At 44.9% G+C, this 16,224-nt stretch overlaps 2 long non-coding RNA genes across 3 annotated transcripts in view; one reads left to right on the top strand and one right to left on the bottom strand.

Moving 5' to 3' along the window:
- Positions 1 to 16,224, top strand: part of LOC310838267 — a 466,315-nt gene that overhangs the window by 8,854 nt on the left and 441,237 nt on the right. The gene's annotated exons all lie outside the window — the stretch shown is intronic.
- On the bottom strand, positions 7,247 to 14,817 carry LOC310838253. Of its 2 annotated transcripts, none has more exons than XR_014560854.1 (3): positions 14,429 to 14,817; positions 11,456 to 11,586; positions 7,247 to 7,549 (listed from the first exon to the last, which is right to left on the bottom strand). It is a non-coding gene; the product is annotated as an uncharacterized lncRNA (long non-coding RNA). The 2 variants fall into 2 exon arrangements; XR_014560855.1 differs by having other exon boundaries at positions 11,366 to 11,586; positions 14,429 to 14,661.

Below are 16,224 nucleotides of genomic sequence, written 5' to 3'. Positions count from 1 at the left end.
AAGGTGACATGTTTCAGATGAGGAACTTTTTTGAGGGATACTCAGAAAAGTAGACTCTCAAATCCTTTATGCTACGTTGTTCTGACACATACTGGTTGAAAATGGCTTTTTAAGGCAAGGGTGGGCAAACACCTGCCTTCCAGGACTACTGAGGTGCACCAGTCAGAACCGGGGCAGAAGGCAAGCTAAGGATTCAATGGCAGGGTGCAGCTGATGACATGCTTTGCCCATAAATCTGCAGTTAGTGCCAGAACCAAGCTGACAAAGGAGGCAAAGCAAGTTAAAATAAAAGGCAAGACCAACAGATCAGGGGCAAGATTCAAGATTGTCCTTCTCAGACAATACATAGAGTTTTGGAAATACATAGAGTTCTCGGAGGATGTAGAGGACATGTACTTCAGGTCATGTGCCACATGATCGTAGAATTATAGAAAATGGCATGCCTCCCTGTGGCGATCACACAGGGTCCCTGGACGTTTGACGGTCTATTGATCCCTGTGCCACCACTGCGCTCGCTTCCCCGCTGCCACCAACCCGTTACTCTCAGGTACACACTGAGTCCAGACAGTTGTTAAAATTAAACCAAATAAACAAGTTTATTTTATAAGCATTAACAAGTTTATAGTTTCTCAGATAATATTATTGTCAGTTTCTTAACCTTAGTTTGTTTACCGGCCTATACCTTCCTAATACCTTCTGACTGATTATCTCAACTGTTTGACTGACTCTTAACAGATTCCCTCACTCTCTCACATCAGACTAGCCCAACCCACAGACTTATCCTCTTGTCTCTTCTCTAACTCCAGACTGACTTCTTAACAACTCTAACTCCTTCCCTTGGGTTCCTATTGGTTAGTCATTTTACAATTAGTTAACCCTTTCCTTATGAACCCAGTATGATGTCACACACCTAGGAGGGCAAACGCCACACTCCCCCCCCCCCACGCATCGTAGCAACAGATAATCTGCCTGTTGTTCCCTGGTTTATGGCACAGGGTGCAGGAGTGCGGTTTTGCCCTCTGCTGGATGAAACAAAATGTGCTCAAATGCTTCTGGTTTGAGTTAACCCCCCCCCCATTGCAGTGCCGGCCCACCCATGAGGCAAGGTGAGGTGACCACCCTGGGAAGCAGGATCCACAGGGGCAGAAATTTCGATCTCCAAGGAATGCATTGCCCACTGCCAAATCTGTTGCTGCCTCATTCATTCATTTTACATTTACATGCCACACTTACGTTAGAAGGATCTCAAGTTCTGTACATGATGGGGATTTGAACCCTGTTCCCTCAGGTCCTAATCCAGCGCTCTAACCATTACACCATGCTGGCCTTGGCTGCCCTCTGCCAATGTTGCCTCTACAGAGGCCTCTTAGCAAATAGGAGGTGCTGCTGGTCTCCTCCCATCCTAGTTACCAACGTATATCTTTATTCCCACTGTAGATCTTCGCTCACTCCTTCTTATCTGGTCAGGGGAGAAGAGCACCATTTTGTGGTTTGCCTCAGGTGCCAAAATGCCTTTGGCTGCCCCTGCCCCACTGCAATCCCTCCAAATGGTCCTACCTAGTGGAAAATATACCTGGAATCATTGTTAAAATGGACTATGTCCACCTTATAAAAATATATTCAATGCTTGCCCCCGCCCTGAGTTTCTCTGTGAGGCAACTATGTTATTGTGAACATTAGAAAAGCATAAAAGACTTAAAGCAAACCAGAAGCCCAACTCCCATCAGCACCAGTCAACTTAACAAATGAGGAAGATGTGGTTGGATTCTAACAACATCTGCAATGCCACAGGTTAATGACCCTGGATTTAAAGCAGGGTTTCCCAAATTTGGGTCTCCAGCTGATTTTGGACTACAGTTCCCATCATCCCTGACAACTGGTCCTGCTAGCTAGGGATGATGGGAGTTGTAGTCCAAAGACCCAGACGTGGAGATGCAAGTTTGGGAAAACTCTGATTTAAAGGTTAGACTGAATCTCAAGGAAACGTTATCTGATAGTATGGATAGAAATCGGGAGTCAAAGGCCAGCGTGGCTGCTTAGTTCTATGACTTTGTTTTCTGCAGATATGGATAAAGAATAAACTGCCTTGCTGTCCTTTACCGGTGATTGTCCTTGTTTTGCTGGTACACGAAATATTGGAATTTAAAGCGACCATGTGGGCATAATGAATCAAAACTGCATTCAAGTGCTATTGATTTAAATAAAACGACATATAAATCTTCATTTGGAGCCCATTTGCAGAAAATAACTACAGACTCCTCAAAGTCGTAAAATGAAACCAGTTGCAAATATGAAAAAAAATCCTTTCCTGCACTTGGCCTCACCCAGAGACTACAAAACGATGTAACAAACTGATACGTGACTTTGTCTTGCCAAAAAAGCAAAAGAGCTTCTGTACTTGCTAAAATTCCATCTTCAACTTGGCTATTAAAGGTGCATAAGCCCTGTCCTTTTTTTCATTTTTCATTTTTTGCATCTGGACTGCTACTGATAAATGGGAGAAGAATTAGAATAACATCATCAATGTACGTGGATTTTTATAACTTAACACAAGCAGAAGATTGTCCCTGCCTTGAAGCCCATATAGTTTACATGGGTAACCTGAGACTCAGCTATACAGCTACAAATAAAATGTTTTAAGTGTGTTGTAAAGTGCAATATACAAATGTGATACTAGATGGCAATGGTGAGCTATGGCAAATTCAATATATTTTTCAAAACTTTTTTTTAAAAAAAAATTCACAGTGTTTTTTTAATATATGTGTAGATTCCACCCAGGTATCAAAGGAGGTACTAAATTTAAAATTATGGACCACCCAGTATATGGTCTGAAGGCTTATGAGACTATCATCTTGCTGAAGCTAAGCTGGCCTGCATCTGGTTTGTGAGCATAGGAACATAAGGTTAGAAATCTGATGGTGATGATAAATGTTGTCATGGTGGGATTCATATGCAACAAGATAAAATAAAAAAATTAAATAAATAGATTTTCATAAAAAAGAAACCAGGAAAACAACTGTCCCATATCAGCCATTGGTACCTATTGATAACAAGTTTTCAACATAAATAGGGAAAAGATTTCTTGAGGGAAATCTCCCTGGAAGCAAATTAATAGCTCAACAGCGATTTCTCCCAGCAAAGCAAGTATATGAAAGCAGCCTAATTTGGTGAAAACACAAAAAATTACGTTGGTGATCAGGGATAAACAAGTATTGGGTGATTATATCTCTCTGTTACAATTGCTTTTAATACAACTATTTTATGCTATTATCAACTGTATATTCTTTCTCCGTGTCTCTCCCATCCCTGTGTTTTAAGATGTTCTGTGTTTTAAAAACATATTTTTAGCTTACTGTTGATTTTACTGATCTTTGAATGTTTCTAAATACCTGTTATTAACTGTCTTTTATTGATAATTTTTATGTGTCTGAGTCTTTTGTTTTTTTGTAAACTGCTTAGAGGTTTTAGTATAGTTAAGTAGTATATTATTGTTGTTGTTTAGTCATTTAGTCATGTCCAACTCTTCGTGACCCCATGGACCAGAGCACGCCAGGCACTCCTGTCTTCCACTGCCTCCGGCAATTTAGTCAAACTCATTCTGGTAGCTTCGAGAACGCTGTCCAACTACCTCGTCCTCTGTCGGCCCCTTCTCCTTGTGCCCTCCATCTTTCCCAACATCAGGGTCTTTTCCAGGGAGTCTTCTCTTCTCATGAGGTGGCCAAAGTACTGGAGTCTCAGCTTCAGGATCTGTCCTTCCAGTGAGCACTAAGGGCTGATTTCCTTAAGAATGGACATGTTTGATCTTCTTGCAGTCCATGGGACTCTCAAGTAGTATATAATTTTTGTTAAATAATTAAACAAGATGTGTCGTGAAGCACGATGATCCCACGAAAGTTTTGGAGTCTTGGTGGGGTGATAGAAAACTGGAAAGTAAAATAATCTCAGCAGTGCCAACCCTACTGTTAGGCAAAGTGGGGCGATCGCCTCAGGTGGCAATGCTTAGGTCCTCCTGAGCCCTCTGACCATTCGCCTCTGTCGGAGGGTAGAGCTGTATATTCTACATGGCATGTCTTTGTCCCCATAAACAAGCCTACTGCCTCAGGTGTGATGGAGGACACAACATCACTGCAAGTACTGAGTTGAGATGCAGGTGCCAGTTCAGTCAACATCTGATGTGGATCGGGAAAGGCTGCCATTTTTTCCTTCACCTCAAGAAACAAGATATCTAAGTTATAATAGTATTAGTAATAATTTATTATTTATACCCTGCTCATCTGACTGGGTTGCCCCAGCCACTCTGGGCAGCTAAACAGTTGAGCCTTGTTATTATTATTTACTTATTTGAACACAATTACTACCCGATCTAGAAAACCAAAAGATAGATGTTTTGGTATTAGCTACGCTGCATAATCTTGTTTCATAGCGATTTCAGGAAGCTCTTAAGTTAGCCTCATACCCCACAGGATGACAAATCTGCTTGTTTTTATAAATAGGCTTCCTTAAATGTGAGCCTAAAGAATAGCTCTGGAACATTTTAGGCCAGCCAAAGTTGGCATTCTTCTTTATTATTGTTATTAAGTGCTCCGAGAAGAAGGGAACATTCTGATAAATATTCACAAAGTGAGCCAGATCAATGCATCTTTAGAATGTAGCTGTTTACAAAAAGATGTGGTCATGTGACTCCTGATGTTTGAAACCTGCTATAACTCGATAGATTAATGCCAGCAATATATCATGGGCTGCCGGGATTAGAGAGATGAATATGAATATTTTTATAGCTTCTGGTACAGAATGTACCAGAAGTTCCCCCCACTGTCCCCTCCCTTCCGTGTCTTTGCTCTCATAGTTCACTCAGCTTTTTATTGCATCCAAAGTTCAGCTATAAGTTAAACACATAACTTTTCATTTGGCTTGTAGTTCCAGCAAGGAGAAACCCCACATAAGAGATCCAGAAGCACTCAAACTAACGGAATGTGCACCTTGTTTCCATTTGGGGTTTCTTTGACTTCCCCTTTCATTCCCTGGGCCTTGTTGCTCATTCAGCAGCTAAATCATCTTCTCACTGGTATATGAAGTCTGGGTATAAAAACCAGCCTCACAACTTCACCCTTGCACTTTTGGATAAACTTATTTCCTGTTTTGCAGGTAGTACCCTGATTCTTCTGTGAATTACATCTGAATTGCACCCAAAGAATTCAAGAGAGATATATAACACAGGAATGGACCAAGCCATTTTGCCGCTTGAGATTCAGGACAAAATAGTGCACTGTTTTGTAGTGCACCCATTCTGTGCACAAAAACCTGGTACAGTGGTACCTCGGGTTACATACGCTTCAGGTTACAGATGCTTCAGGTTACAGACTCCACTAACCCAGAAATAGTACCTCGGGTTAAGAACTTTGCTTCAGGATGAGAACAGAAATCATGAGGCAGCGGCGCAGCGGCAGTGGGAGCCCCATTAGCTAAAGTGGTGCTTCAGGTTAAGAACAGTTTCAGGTTAAGAACAGATCTCCGGAACAAATTAATTTCTTAACCCGAGGTACTACTGTAGTTGAATCGTACTTCAGCACTCGTGATGGACTAGAGTTTTCCACCGCACCCCAGAGCAGCAAGGTAGCTTGGGGGCTACAGGGCACACATTTCTAGCCACTGTCCTCCCCTCAAAATCTGCTGCCTGAGGCAGCTGCCTCACTCTGCCTCATAGAAGGGCCAACCCTGGATATAAAACTTCTCCCCTTCCAACCAGTTAGGTAGGTTAAGCCCAAGCTCGCTCCGTGAACCTACCGGGGATGTGAACTTTGGTCTCCTCAGCCTGCGACTAACACTCTGCTGCACTGTGCCATACTGGTCTATGTGAATGATTCCAAGTACATCTACAAATGCCTACATGAAACTACTAGAGGGTTCCTCCCCCCCGAATCAAAGCATGTTGCAATTAATATTCTGATGACACCCGCTTCTATCCTTCCATCAAGTTCTGGGGAGGTGGCAGAGCTCTTGAGCTTGTGTCTGCAGGCAATGCTGAGCTAACAAGCTGAGATCTAATCCTTATAAGAGAGAGATCCTTTTGTCAGCAGCAAAGCGGATACAGGACTTGGCATGCAGGCTGTCTGGGAGGGGATTGCCCTCCCCTTGATAATCAGATCTGCAGCTCGGGAATGCTTCTAGACCCAGCATTATTTCTGGATGATCAGACATTGACTGTGGCCCAGAGTGCTTTTTGGTAGCTTTGGCAGAGAGCGAGCTGAGGCCTTTTCTGGAGATGGCAAATCAGGCCATTATCATGTTCAGGTTAAACTATTGGGTAGGATTCAAGTAATGAGTCCTGTCAGTGGAAACCCTGGGCAAGGACTTCCACTTGCACAGCAAGGCTTCCCTCCTCTCCTCCCACTGCACTCCAGCCCCAAATAAAGATGGGGAGGGGTTGGGAGTACCCCCAGAACAGTGCATGAGGGATGAGGAGGGGTCATTCCATCTGGCTTGCAATGGAGCAACCTGAAGTTTGCAACATTGAATTCCTCCCATTGTTAACATCTAGGGATTGCATTTGACGAGCTTGGAAAATGCAGCTACTGTACGATTGTGCTGCATGCTGTAGTTCATTATTATTCCATCTCCACTGCTTCTTAATGGGAAGGGAATTTTTGCTTCCTCCTGTGGCTCTCATATCGATTGGAGAACCTGCATCACATATTTGAATTGGAAGAAATGCTCCCGTTTGTGCCAGTGGAGACTTTTCTGCATTGCTAAAGTTTGCATATCCTCAAAAAGGGTTTTTTTCCAACTAAACATTGATTAGGAATAACTTTTGGATGGTCCAAGTTGTTTGACAGTGGAGCAGAACCCCTCAGAAGGTGATGGACTTTAGTTCATTGGGATCTTTTGTGGGATATTGTAGCAATGGGTTTACTGCAGACAACTTCTGACAGGGTCATTTCCAAATCTGTTTCCTTTCCTCCCTCTCTTTCCACATTGCCTAATGTAGATTGTAAAAGCTTAACGGGATGCTGCCTATATAAAATTCTAAGAAGACAGGTATACTGATGGCTCAGTATAAAATATAAACAACCATCACCCTTTTTCTGCAAGTCAATTCTTTGCTCCTTATTCCTCACACCCACCCCGTTTAGTCAGGTTTTTTCCGGTTTGCAGGAGGCTTATTAAGGTTCTGTGTACGACTGCCTTCTTAAATGGGTAATTGATCCTTTGATAAATGGTTACCGATTCTTAACTAGTCAATTATTTGTTTAAAGGCATGATTTATTGCTACACTCAGAACCTTCTGCGGATGACTTTATAGTGCTGAGTGAATATCTATTCACATTTCCGCCCCAAACCCAAGCTGGCATGTTTTCAAATGCTTGATACAATTCATATGGAAATTCGAGGCTTGACATGTATCTGCACACAGAGACAGCAAAGCGTGGTTTCACTGGCAAGTCTCGGTTAAGTCTTATGAGGCGCGAAGGGGACAGATGTGCAGCTCCCTAAGCCGTTGGTGGATAACAATCTCTCTGGACCCACTGCAAAACACAGAATGCGCACCAGCCTGCATATAAGAAAGGAAGAGGCAGGGGAAATCAGTTCGCGTCTGTTTGTTCCCTATGGAACTTGTGAGTTTGAGAGAATGAAAGGGCTTGCAAATACCAAGTGCTGTTCGGTGACAGATGCACTCCATGCAAATCAAACTCTTTAGCAGGCTATAATATTATTAGTGCTATTTTATATATTCAGCGCTGCTGCTCCAGGTTCCAGTACTGCTACTTCGCCTGTGCTTTGGGAAAAGCACAAAAGTGGAATGTAAAGGGCATTTGTAAGTGGGGGGGGGGGCAGTGTATAAGCATATGAAAGAAAATAAAAATAAATCTGGGGAGGTAACACAATCTTGCTAGGAACATTATGGGATGGGTTTCTCATTTTATATGATGGTGACTAGGGAGAGAGCCGTGGCACAAACCAACAACTGTGGCAAAGGTTTCTTGGCAGTGGACAGGATCAAGCTGTAAGATCGCAAGAGGCAAGGCTCAGGTGTGCAATGAGGCTCTTGTCCTCCCCCAAGCCCCTGCAGAGGAATTATCTCTTGCACCCATTTCCTACTCAGTTGCATCAGTTTCAATTGGCTGTTGACTACTGCCATTTCTCTCCTTTCCTGGCTGCATTCTCCCCCACACCCTCATTTTGCAGGGGTTGGGGGCACAGACAACATGCTGTGCATACAGGAATTTCCAGGGGCAAACCCTAGTGTTAACAGGCTCAGGTAGGGTTGACTTTTGCCAGCAGCTGCCAGTTGGAGGGGGCAGCAGTGGGCTAGGTCAAGGGTGCTCAACTTGTTGCTTTCTAAATCAGGAGTTCCCAAAGTATGTTCTGTTGACCACTGATGGTTGTGAGCTTCATTCAGGAGGTCTGAAACAGCAGCTCTATCTTATTTCATTTCATTTATTTTTATTCTATTCCTTGCTTCTTATATATCTAATTATATTTTATTGCATTGAAACCAAGGTCTGCTTGATCCAGATTTCTTGGCAATAGTCCTAGGAGCCAGGACATGCTAGATTGTCTCTTGGAGGTAAGCCAGTGGTGGACTGCAGTCTTCCTAGGTTTGTTAGCTGATAGCAGGGTGGGCTGGCATGACTGGGAACTTTGCTAGTGCTCCTTGATGTGCAGAAGCCAACTGTTGAATCCATGGGTAGGCAAACTAAGGCCTGGGGACCAGATCCGGCCCAATTGCCTTCTAAATCTGGCCCGCATAGAGTCCAGGAATCAGCGTGTTTTTACATGAGTAGAATGTGTCCTTTTATTTAAAATGCATCTCGGGTTATTTGTGGGGCATAAGAATTCGTTCAACCCCCCCCCCCATATAGTCCAGCCCCCACACAAGGTCTGAGGGACAGTGGACCAGCCCCCAGCTGAAAACGTTTGCTGACCACTGGTTGAAACTTTTCAGTGAATAGAAGCTGTAAGTGCAGCCTGCATGACAATCAGTTGCTCAAGGCATAGCTGTAGGGGTGATAGTCATTTCTGTTTTACTCACAGTAGGGCCCTTTAAATTAATGAGCATGATGCAATTAGGTCCCTTAATTTCAGTGGGTCTTCTCTGAGTAAAACCTAGTTGAATACCACCCCATATAATTTTTTTAAAATAGCACAACACATTACAGTTGCTAAACAACTGGCAGAAAAATTATTATGTCGGAGCTTTCCCACCTTTTCATGTTGGTGACATACCTTTGAGACATGCATCATTTCATGAAATAGTAATTCAGTTTTGATAGCAAACCAGAGGTTAAACTAACCCCTTTCCAGCCCTGAAAGGAGCGTGGGGAGCATTTGCATGACACACCTACACACTGCAGCTGACACACTAATGTGTCGTGACACAGTTTGGAAAGCTCTGCCAAGACCCTCAGCGATTTCCAAGTGGTCCAGGGCAGGGTGGAATTAGGGAGCCACTGCTGTTGGACTCCATCCCACATTGCCATGTCCCAAGAGCAGAGATGATGGGAGATGTAGTACAACAACCTGTGGAAGCCAAACGTTGACAGTCCGTGGGGCAAGGTAGACCTGACTTTGTAGAAGGCAATAGTGTATGTTCGTATGCTTGCGATACTTAACCCTCTGTTCTTTGTAAAAAGCGACACGGCAGCGAAAGAGTTGTCAAATGGAAGGCGCCTGTCAATATGGTAATACAAGCAAACTTCACGCCAATTTAACAATTGCATTGTGTGGTTTCTGACAAGGATTTCCATGAATTTTCGGCTGCCTTAAGCTTTTCTGTCTTTTACTTTCCTTTTTCTTTGCTGATAAAAACACACGATTACTCTTGAGACCCCATGTTATCCGTTTTATCTCGTGCACTTATAAAAACCCTGAGAGAGGTTTCCTAGGATCTATATTTCTTTTTCACAGTTCCTATAACAGAGTTGGTAAAGCAGTGGCATGTTGAAATAGATATCTAAAGTTCAGAGGGGAGATAAAATCTACAGCGACAGGGAAAAGTTCTGAATGTGCTAAGGGATTTATGTATAGGGCTCGCCCCCTCCCCCCCCCCGGATGTGAATGAGGGATACCACACATGGAAGTGGCTAGTGGGCCGCAGGTTCAGAGGTACCCTGGGAATTCTGAAATGCTTTTGATGTCTCTATCTAGCTATTGTGCACATCATCCCCAGCTTAGGACCAAAGGTAGCCCTTGCTTAACCAAGCTAAAACAGTACAGGCAGCCCTTTCAGGAAAACAACTAAAATTTGGCAGTATTCATCCCCTCAGAAGGTGGTATCATGCCTGCAAATTTCATCTCATTTAGCCATTTTTAAAAGTTATATATGGCTCCTATAAATAAAGAAAACTCTAAATGTGCCTATTACAAAAATTCCTGGATCTATTTATCTGGAATTTGGTGAGCTTTATCCACTCAGGTTGGGATAATATACTAGCACATTCAACCCAATTTTGTGGTGGTGGTGTAAAGGTAAAGGGACCCCTGACCGTTAGGTCCAGTCGTGGTCGACTCTGGGGTTGTGGCGCTCATCTCGCTTTATTGGCAAAGGGAGCCGGCGTACAGCTTCCGGGTCATGTGGCCAGCATGACTAAGCCGTTCTGGCGAACCAGGGCAGTGCACGGAAACGCCGTTTACCTTCCCACCAGAGCAGTACCTATTTATCTACTTGCACTTTTGACGTCCTTTCAAACTGCTAGGTTGGCAGGAGCAGGGACCGAGCAACGGGAGCTCACCCCATCGCGGGGATTCGAACCACCGACCTTCCAACTGGCAAGTCCTAGGCTCTGTGGTTTAACCCACAGCGCCACCCGTGTCATGGTGGTGGGGAAACCATGTTCAAACGCACAAAGCTTCAGTTTTCCCAGATAGGACTTGGATGCAAGCTGAATCAGGTAGCTTCCAAATTGGTCCAAACACAAATTGGGCTGTATTCTCAAGCAGCAAACCAGGATCTGAACTGCATCTTGTGGCTGGTGTACTGAACATAGCCTGATGTGTGATTATTAACTGCTGGAAAAACTTTCAGTGGCATTTCCTGGATGCTCAGTAACATGAAACCACCTAATCGCTACTGGTTTAAAATCTAAGGGTGGGCTTGATGGATAGTTTTTCATGCATTCATTCATCTCCCACAGCACAGGTGTGATGCCACCACCTTTGGTGTTTCAAAATCCAACCTCAGGCACTATGTCTTGTGTGAAGCCTTTGGCACAGCCTCCCTCCCCCAGTTTCGCTTGCCTCACTGTAGCAAAAGCTAAGGCTGTGCAACTGGAACAACTGCATCATCATCATCATCATCATCATCATCATCATCATACCCCACCCATCTGCAATATCACTTCCCCTGCTTATCCCTGCCTCCACTTACCTCCCTTTCCTTAGAGTAGGCTGGTCCATTGGGGGGAATGGGGCAATGCTCCACCAGCTTCAGCCAACTGTCACCTGCCTGCCTTCTTACCTGCAACCAGTGATGGAGTGGCTGTACTTTCTTTGACACTGGCTGCATCTTCTTTCTGTCCTACTGGCTCCAGTGGGCACCAACAACCACTGCCTCTGTTTCACTCTGTGTTGAATTTTGGATTGTAGCCTCTATGGGGGGAGACAGGATTACCCATTTGCACTCTGTAAAGAACCATGCACAGTAAACAAACAAGCAACCTAATGTGTCCCACAACATCCTAAGGGGTTTTTTTTCTTTGTTTTGTTTTGTTTTGTTTTGTTTTTGGTAGTTTGGGCCTTAACAGGTGGAGGTTATCCATCCAGAGATTGGAGTCAATTCTGGTTTTAGTACGGAGGTGCTACAAAGTTTTGGACCACCTGGAGCAAGAAGCTTATGCTCACACGCACCTGCCACGTGACTAGCCCAGAGACTAACTTTATTAATGCAACCAACTTCCTCATCTCACTGTTATTAAAGGTCATTTCCCCTGAAATTTATAGTGGCGGGGAGAGCGGCAAGCTATATTCTGAGAGTAACGTGATTTCCTCATTACCATTTATAATGCCACTAGCAGGAAGGAGACTCATACATTTCCCAAAGTTGTCACAAATGTGGATGGAGGAATGGACATAGCTCAGAGAGTTTCTTGAAAGGGAGATGACAGATCTTGGAAAGATGCTCTCCTGTGAGCTTCGTGCTTTGCGCTCCTGCAGGTTGGAGCTGGGAGAATGGATGAAGAAGAGGTACTGGCACAAAAAGGAAAGAGCTTGCTGGAAACATCTCTGCTCCCATTCATTCTCCTCAAAACCCTGCCCTGCACATTTCAAGTATGTGCTAAATATCCAAACATGGACAGAATTTGCTATTTGTCACCCAACTTTTGGCAGATTTTTATGCCATCTAACTGCCATTTAAATTAATGCCACTTTGTGTGAATGGTATTTCAGTATTTGATGACCTGTCAATATGCACTAATTCCCAGGGATCATTCCACATGGGAAGAGCCCTGCAAAGGTCTGTCTGGTCCACCATCTTGTTTTTAACACTGGAAAACCGGACAGCTTATAGCAGGAGTGGAGAACCAGTGGCCCTCTGGACTACATCTCCCATCGTCCCTGACCAATGGCTGTGCTGGCTGGGGCTGATGGGAGTTGGGGTCCAACAGTATCTAGAGGGGCCACAAGTTCCCCAGCCCTGTCTCACAATCCAGGCACAAAAGGTACCCTATTTTTCTAGGTATAAGACGCCCCCATGCATATGATGGCCCCTATTTTTGGGGACTCCAAATTAAGAAAACACCCCTCAGCACTACCCGTGTATAAGACAAGCCCCAATTTTAAACCTAATTTTTTGGTAAAAAAAAGAGCTGGAAAAATATGGTAAGTAGCCTTTCCACATCGTTTGTCCCCAGACTTCAGGAGGTGGAGGAACGTAGCTGTTAGCATGTTAGACTGGGAGCAGGGAGGCCAGGGTTCAAATCCTGACTCATCCATGAAGCTCTCTGAGTGACCTTGCACAAACTGCTGTCTTCTCACAGCAGTGCTGGCTCTAGGGGAATCTTCTGGGCTCCTGATGTTGCAGAACTACATCTCTCACCATCCCATTGGCCATGCTTGCTGGGGCTGATGGGAGCTGTCATTCAGCAACATCTTGTGGGCACACTTGGTGTGGAGTCCCTAAGATGGTCGCATGCCGCCTTGTGTGCCTCTTTCCATCTACTCCTGAAGCCAAGCTGGGGCCAAGCGTATTGCTCTTCTTTCCTTTGAACCACATCAGCGAGAGCAAGAGCCCAGGACCTCCATACACACTCCTAAGACTTGTGCCCTGGGGAGGTCACTTTGCTACTGCAAACCCATCGGGTTGACTTCACTCCACTGTCTCTCAAAACAGACAGATGCCAACAACTATATATGCTCAACATCACCTTGGAAAATGACCTTTCACCAGACACAATGGTTATAGGTATAATGAAAATAACATGAAGTACCCTTGAACAGCTGGGCTACTTCTCAGGGCCACATAAGGACAACTGTTGGTCAACCTGTTCTGATCAGACCCAGCCAGCATGCTCAGTGGTTAGGGAGAATGAGAGTTGTAGCAACATCTAGCGAGCATCACATTCCCTGTTCTTGCCAGTGTGGTGTAGTGGTTAAGAGCGGTAGTCTTGTAATCTGGGGAATCGGGTTCGCGTCTCCGTTCCTCCACATGCAGCTGCTGGGTGACCTTGGGCCAGTCACACTTCTTTGAAGTCTCTCAGCCCCACTCACCTCACAGAGTGTTTGTTGTGGGGGAGGAAGGGAAAGGAGAATGTTAGCTGCTTTGAGACTCCTGAAGGGGAGTGAAAGGTAGGATATCAATTCCAAACTACTCCTCCTCCTCCTCCTCCTCCTCCTCCTCCTCCTCCTCCTCCTCCTCTTCTTCTTCTTCTATATTTCAGAAATGGGGAGCCTCTGGCCCTCCATAGGTTGTTCGACTACAAACTCCCCTCATCCTTGTCTATTGATGGGAGTTGGACTCCAGCAATATTCAGAGGACGACGGATTTCCCATCACTACTCTGCGTCATATTAAACCTCTTTAGTTCTAATACCACCCGTGGACTGGCTTAATGGCGTGCTATTTTCTGCTCTAGCAATCTTGGCCGCCAAAGTGAGTGAGAGCAGACAGTGAGAACAAAGATCTATAAGGCCCCCGCCAAGTTTTTAGTGATAATTCAATCTGATAGCAAACGCGGGGATGAAAACTAAAGATGGAACACAAAAAAATTGAATTCCTTTTTATTTTAATAGCAAGACTGGAACATGGCATATTTTATCTGTCCTCATGACAAAGATTAGCATGAGAATGGCAACACGCTAGGATAGCATCTTATTTCAGGCCCGAGGCTGTAATTTCAAGTCCCTCTTGGCAGTTGGCAGGCAAGCCGTCTACAAGGAGGGGTATTTAAAATTCATGGCCTCTGCTCCCAGCATTTATAGCATCTTGAGATCACCTTGACGAAACTTCAGACCTGCAACGCTATGCAGAATCTCTTTGCAGCTAATTCCACGTAGCTTGTTTTGATGTGTACTACCAGCTGTCATGTCCTTTGCCGCCCCCACCAAATACTTTGCTGGGCATGTACCTGTTGCCATGACCCAGGTGCATGCCATGGGGAGAAGTAGGCCAAACCCAGAGCCCAGCTCCGTGCTTTTCATTTCCCACCTGGCATCACAGCGGTGGGGAAAGGATACCCGCGCAGCCCAGCCTGGCCTAGTGTGCGAACGCTTGTGCACTGGGTGGGACATGTCATGTGACATCACATGACATGTCAAGTGATGCAACCCCCCCCCCCAATCTGGGGGGCAAGTTGGCACGCCTGCTTTAAGGAAGGACTTCTCAGAGAGAAGCCTGGGCCTACAATCTTGACTGAAACCTGCCACTAATTTCACTTGAAGGAAAGACTCCTTCCTCAGAGAGAAGGCTGGGCCTACAATCTTGACTGAAACCTGCTACCTGCAGCTGGCAGGAGAGTGAGCTGTCGGTGGCTGTGGGGACAGTGTCCTGTGATGGCAGGAGCAGGCAGTTGGGGGCCATCTGCCACGCTTTCCAATTTGCCACCTGAACCACATGGCTCATTGTGGCTCGTTATGGGGCTGGCCCTGGTTTGGAGCCAAAAGAGACTTGAGTAGCAGAAGCTTTGGGGGCAACAGCGATGAAAGGAGGCATGCCAGAGCTATTTGGTATTCAACTGGTAGGACCTGATAGCTGACATGAGAATGCTCTGTGTTCTCTTAGGCCTCTGCCCATGTGGCTGAGGGAGAATTTAGAGGCTCAGTAAAGGAACATTATCATCTTCTTTTATGAAATATGAGATTTCACACACAGCTCCAAGGTAGGTTTCCTCTGTGTGCAGCTTGGGCTCTGCCCATATGTGTTTCATGCTCTGACAGCCACAAGGCTGGATTTAATGCATTCAGTGTCTTGCTTCCCATTCGCCTGCAGCTTCTTCAGACTGGAGTAGAACCATGCTTTCTGATCCAGGCAATGGTGGTTGTATTACATTCACTCTGTATCCTTTACACAGGTTGCTTCTAGAGTGGCATCCTGAACACAACATGGGACTCACTGGGTTGTAAACTCCTGAACAATATCAGTGCTTGCTGTAATCATGACTCACCATTGAAATATTGGCCTAGTGGATCACCGCTGCCTGTAATTGGAATACCCTGCCATCACACCTGCAGCTACAGGCACCCAGGTTTTGCTGCTGCAGGTGTCAGTGCAGAGCTTGCTAGTTATATGTCTCTGGGCTGATTGAAACGGCAATTTGAAATGTCATCACTTGGGCTGCTAGTCTCCAACCTGGGATTAAGGTCCATTGAACTCAATGGAACTTGCTTCTGAGCAGAAACGCATGGGATCATGCTGTTAACGCCTTGAGGTTTGCATGGCTGGTGTGCTTCCACTGAAGTGCATCGCATCTGAGGTGACATACAATTATGCAAAAGTTCTATTCAGAGCATTTTGATCTGTGTTGCTGCACAAATGCGTTTCATGCACTCAGGTCATCAATTTGATGTTGCAACTGTCAAATAATTAACTTGCACAAGTGAAAAGTTCCTTCCTGCCTCTCTTCGGCTGTCAATAATTCTTTTGCAATGTTACAGGAAAAACAGAAAGAAGCACAGAGCTCCTTCCTGATTTTGGGTTTTCTGATGCTGTTCATACAAGATACAATGGTTATTGCCTGTTTTGCTTTTTTTGTTTCGTTTTGGAAAACAAAACCCCCTTCACACAAAAAATAAA

This window comes from Podarcis gaigeae (assembly GCF_964106915.1).
Source record: "Podarcis gaigeae genome assembly, chromosome: 2".
Taxonomy (NCBI): domain Eukaryota; kingdom Metazoa; phylum Chordata; class Lepidosauria; order Squamata; family Lacertidae; genus Podarcis; species Podarcis gaigeae.
The sequence above is the reverse complement of the archived record's forward strand: the minus strand, read 5'-3'. Positions and strand labels throughout refer to the sequence as shown.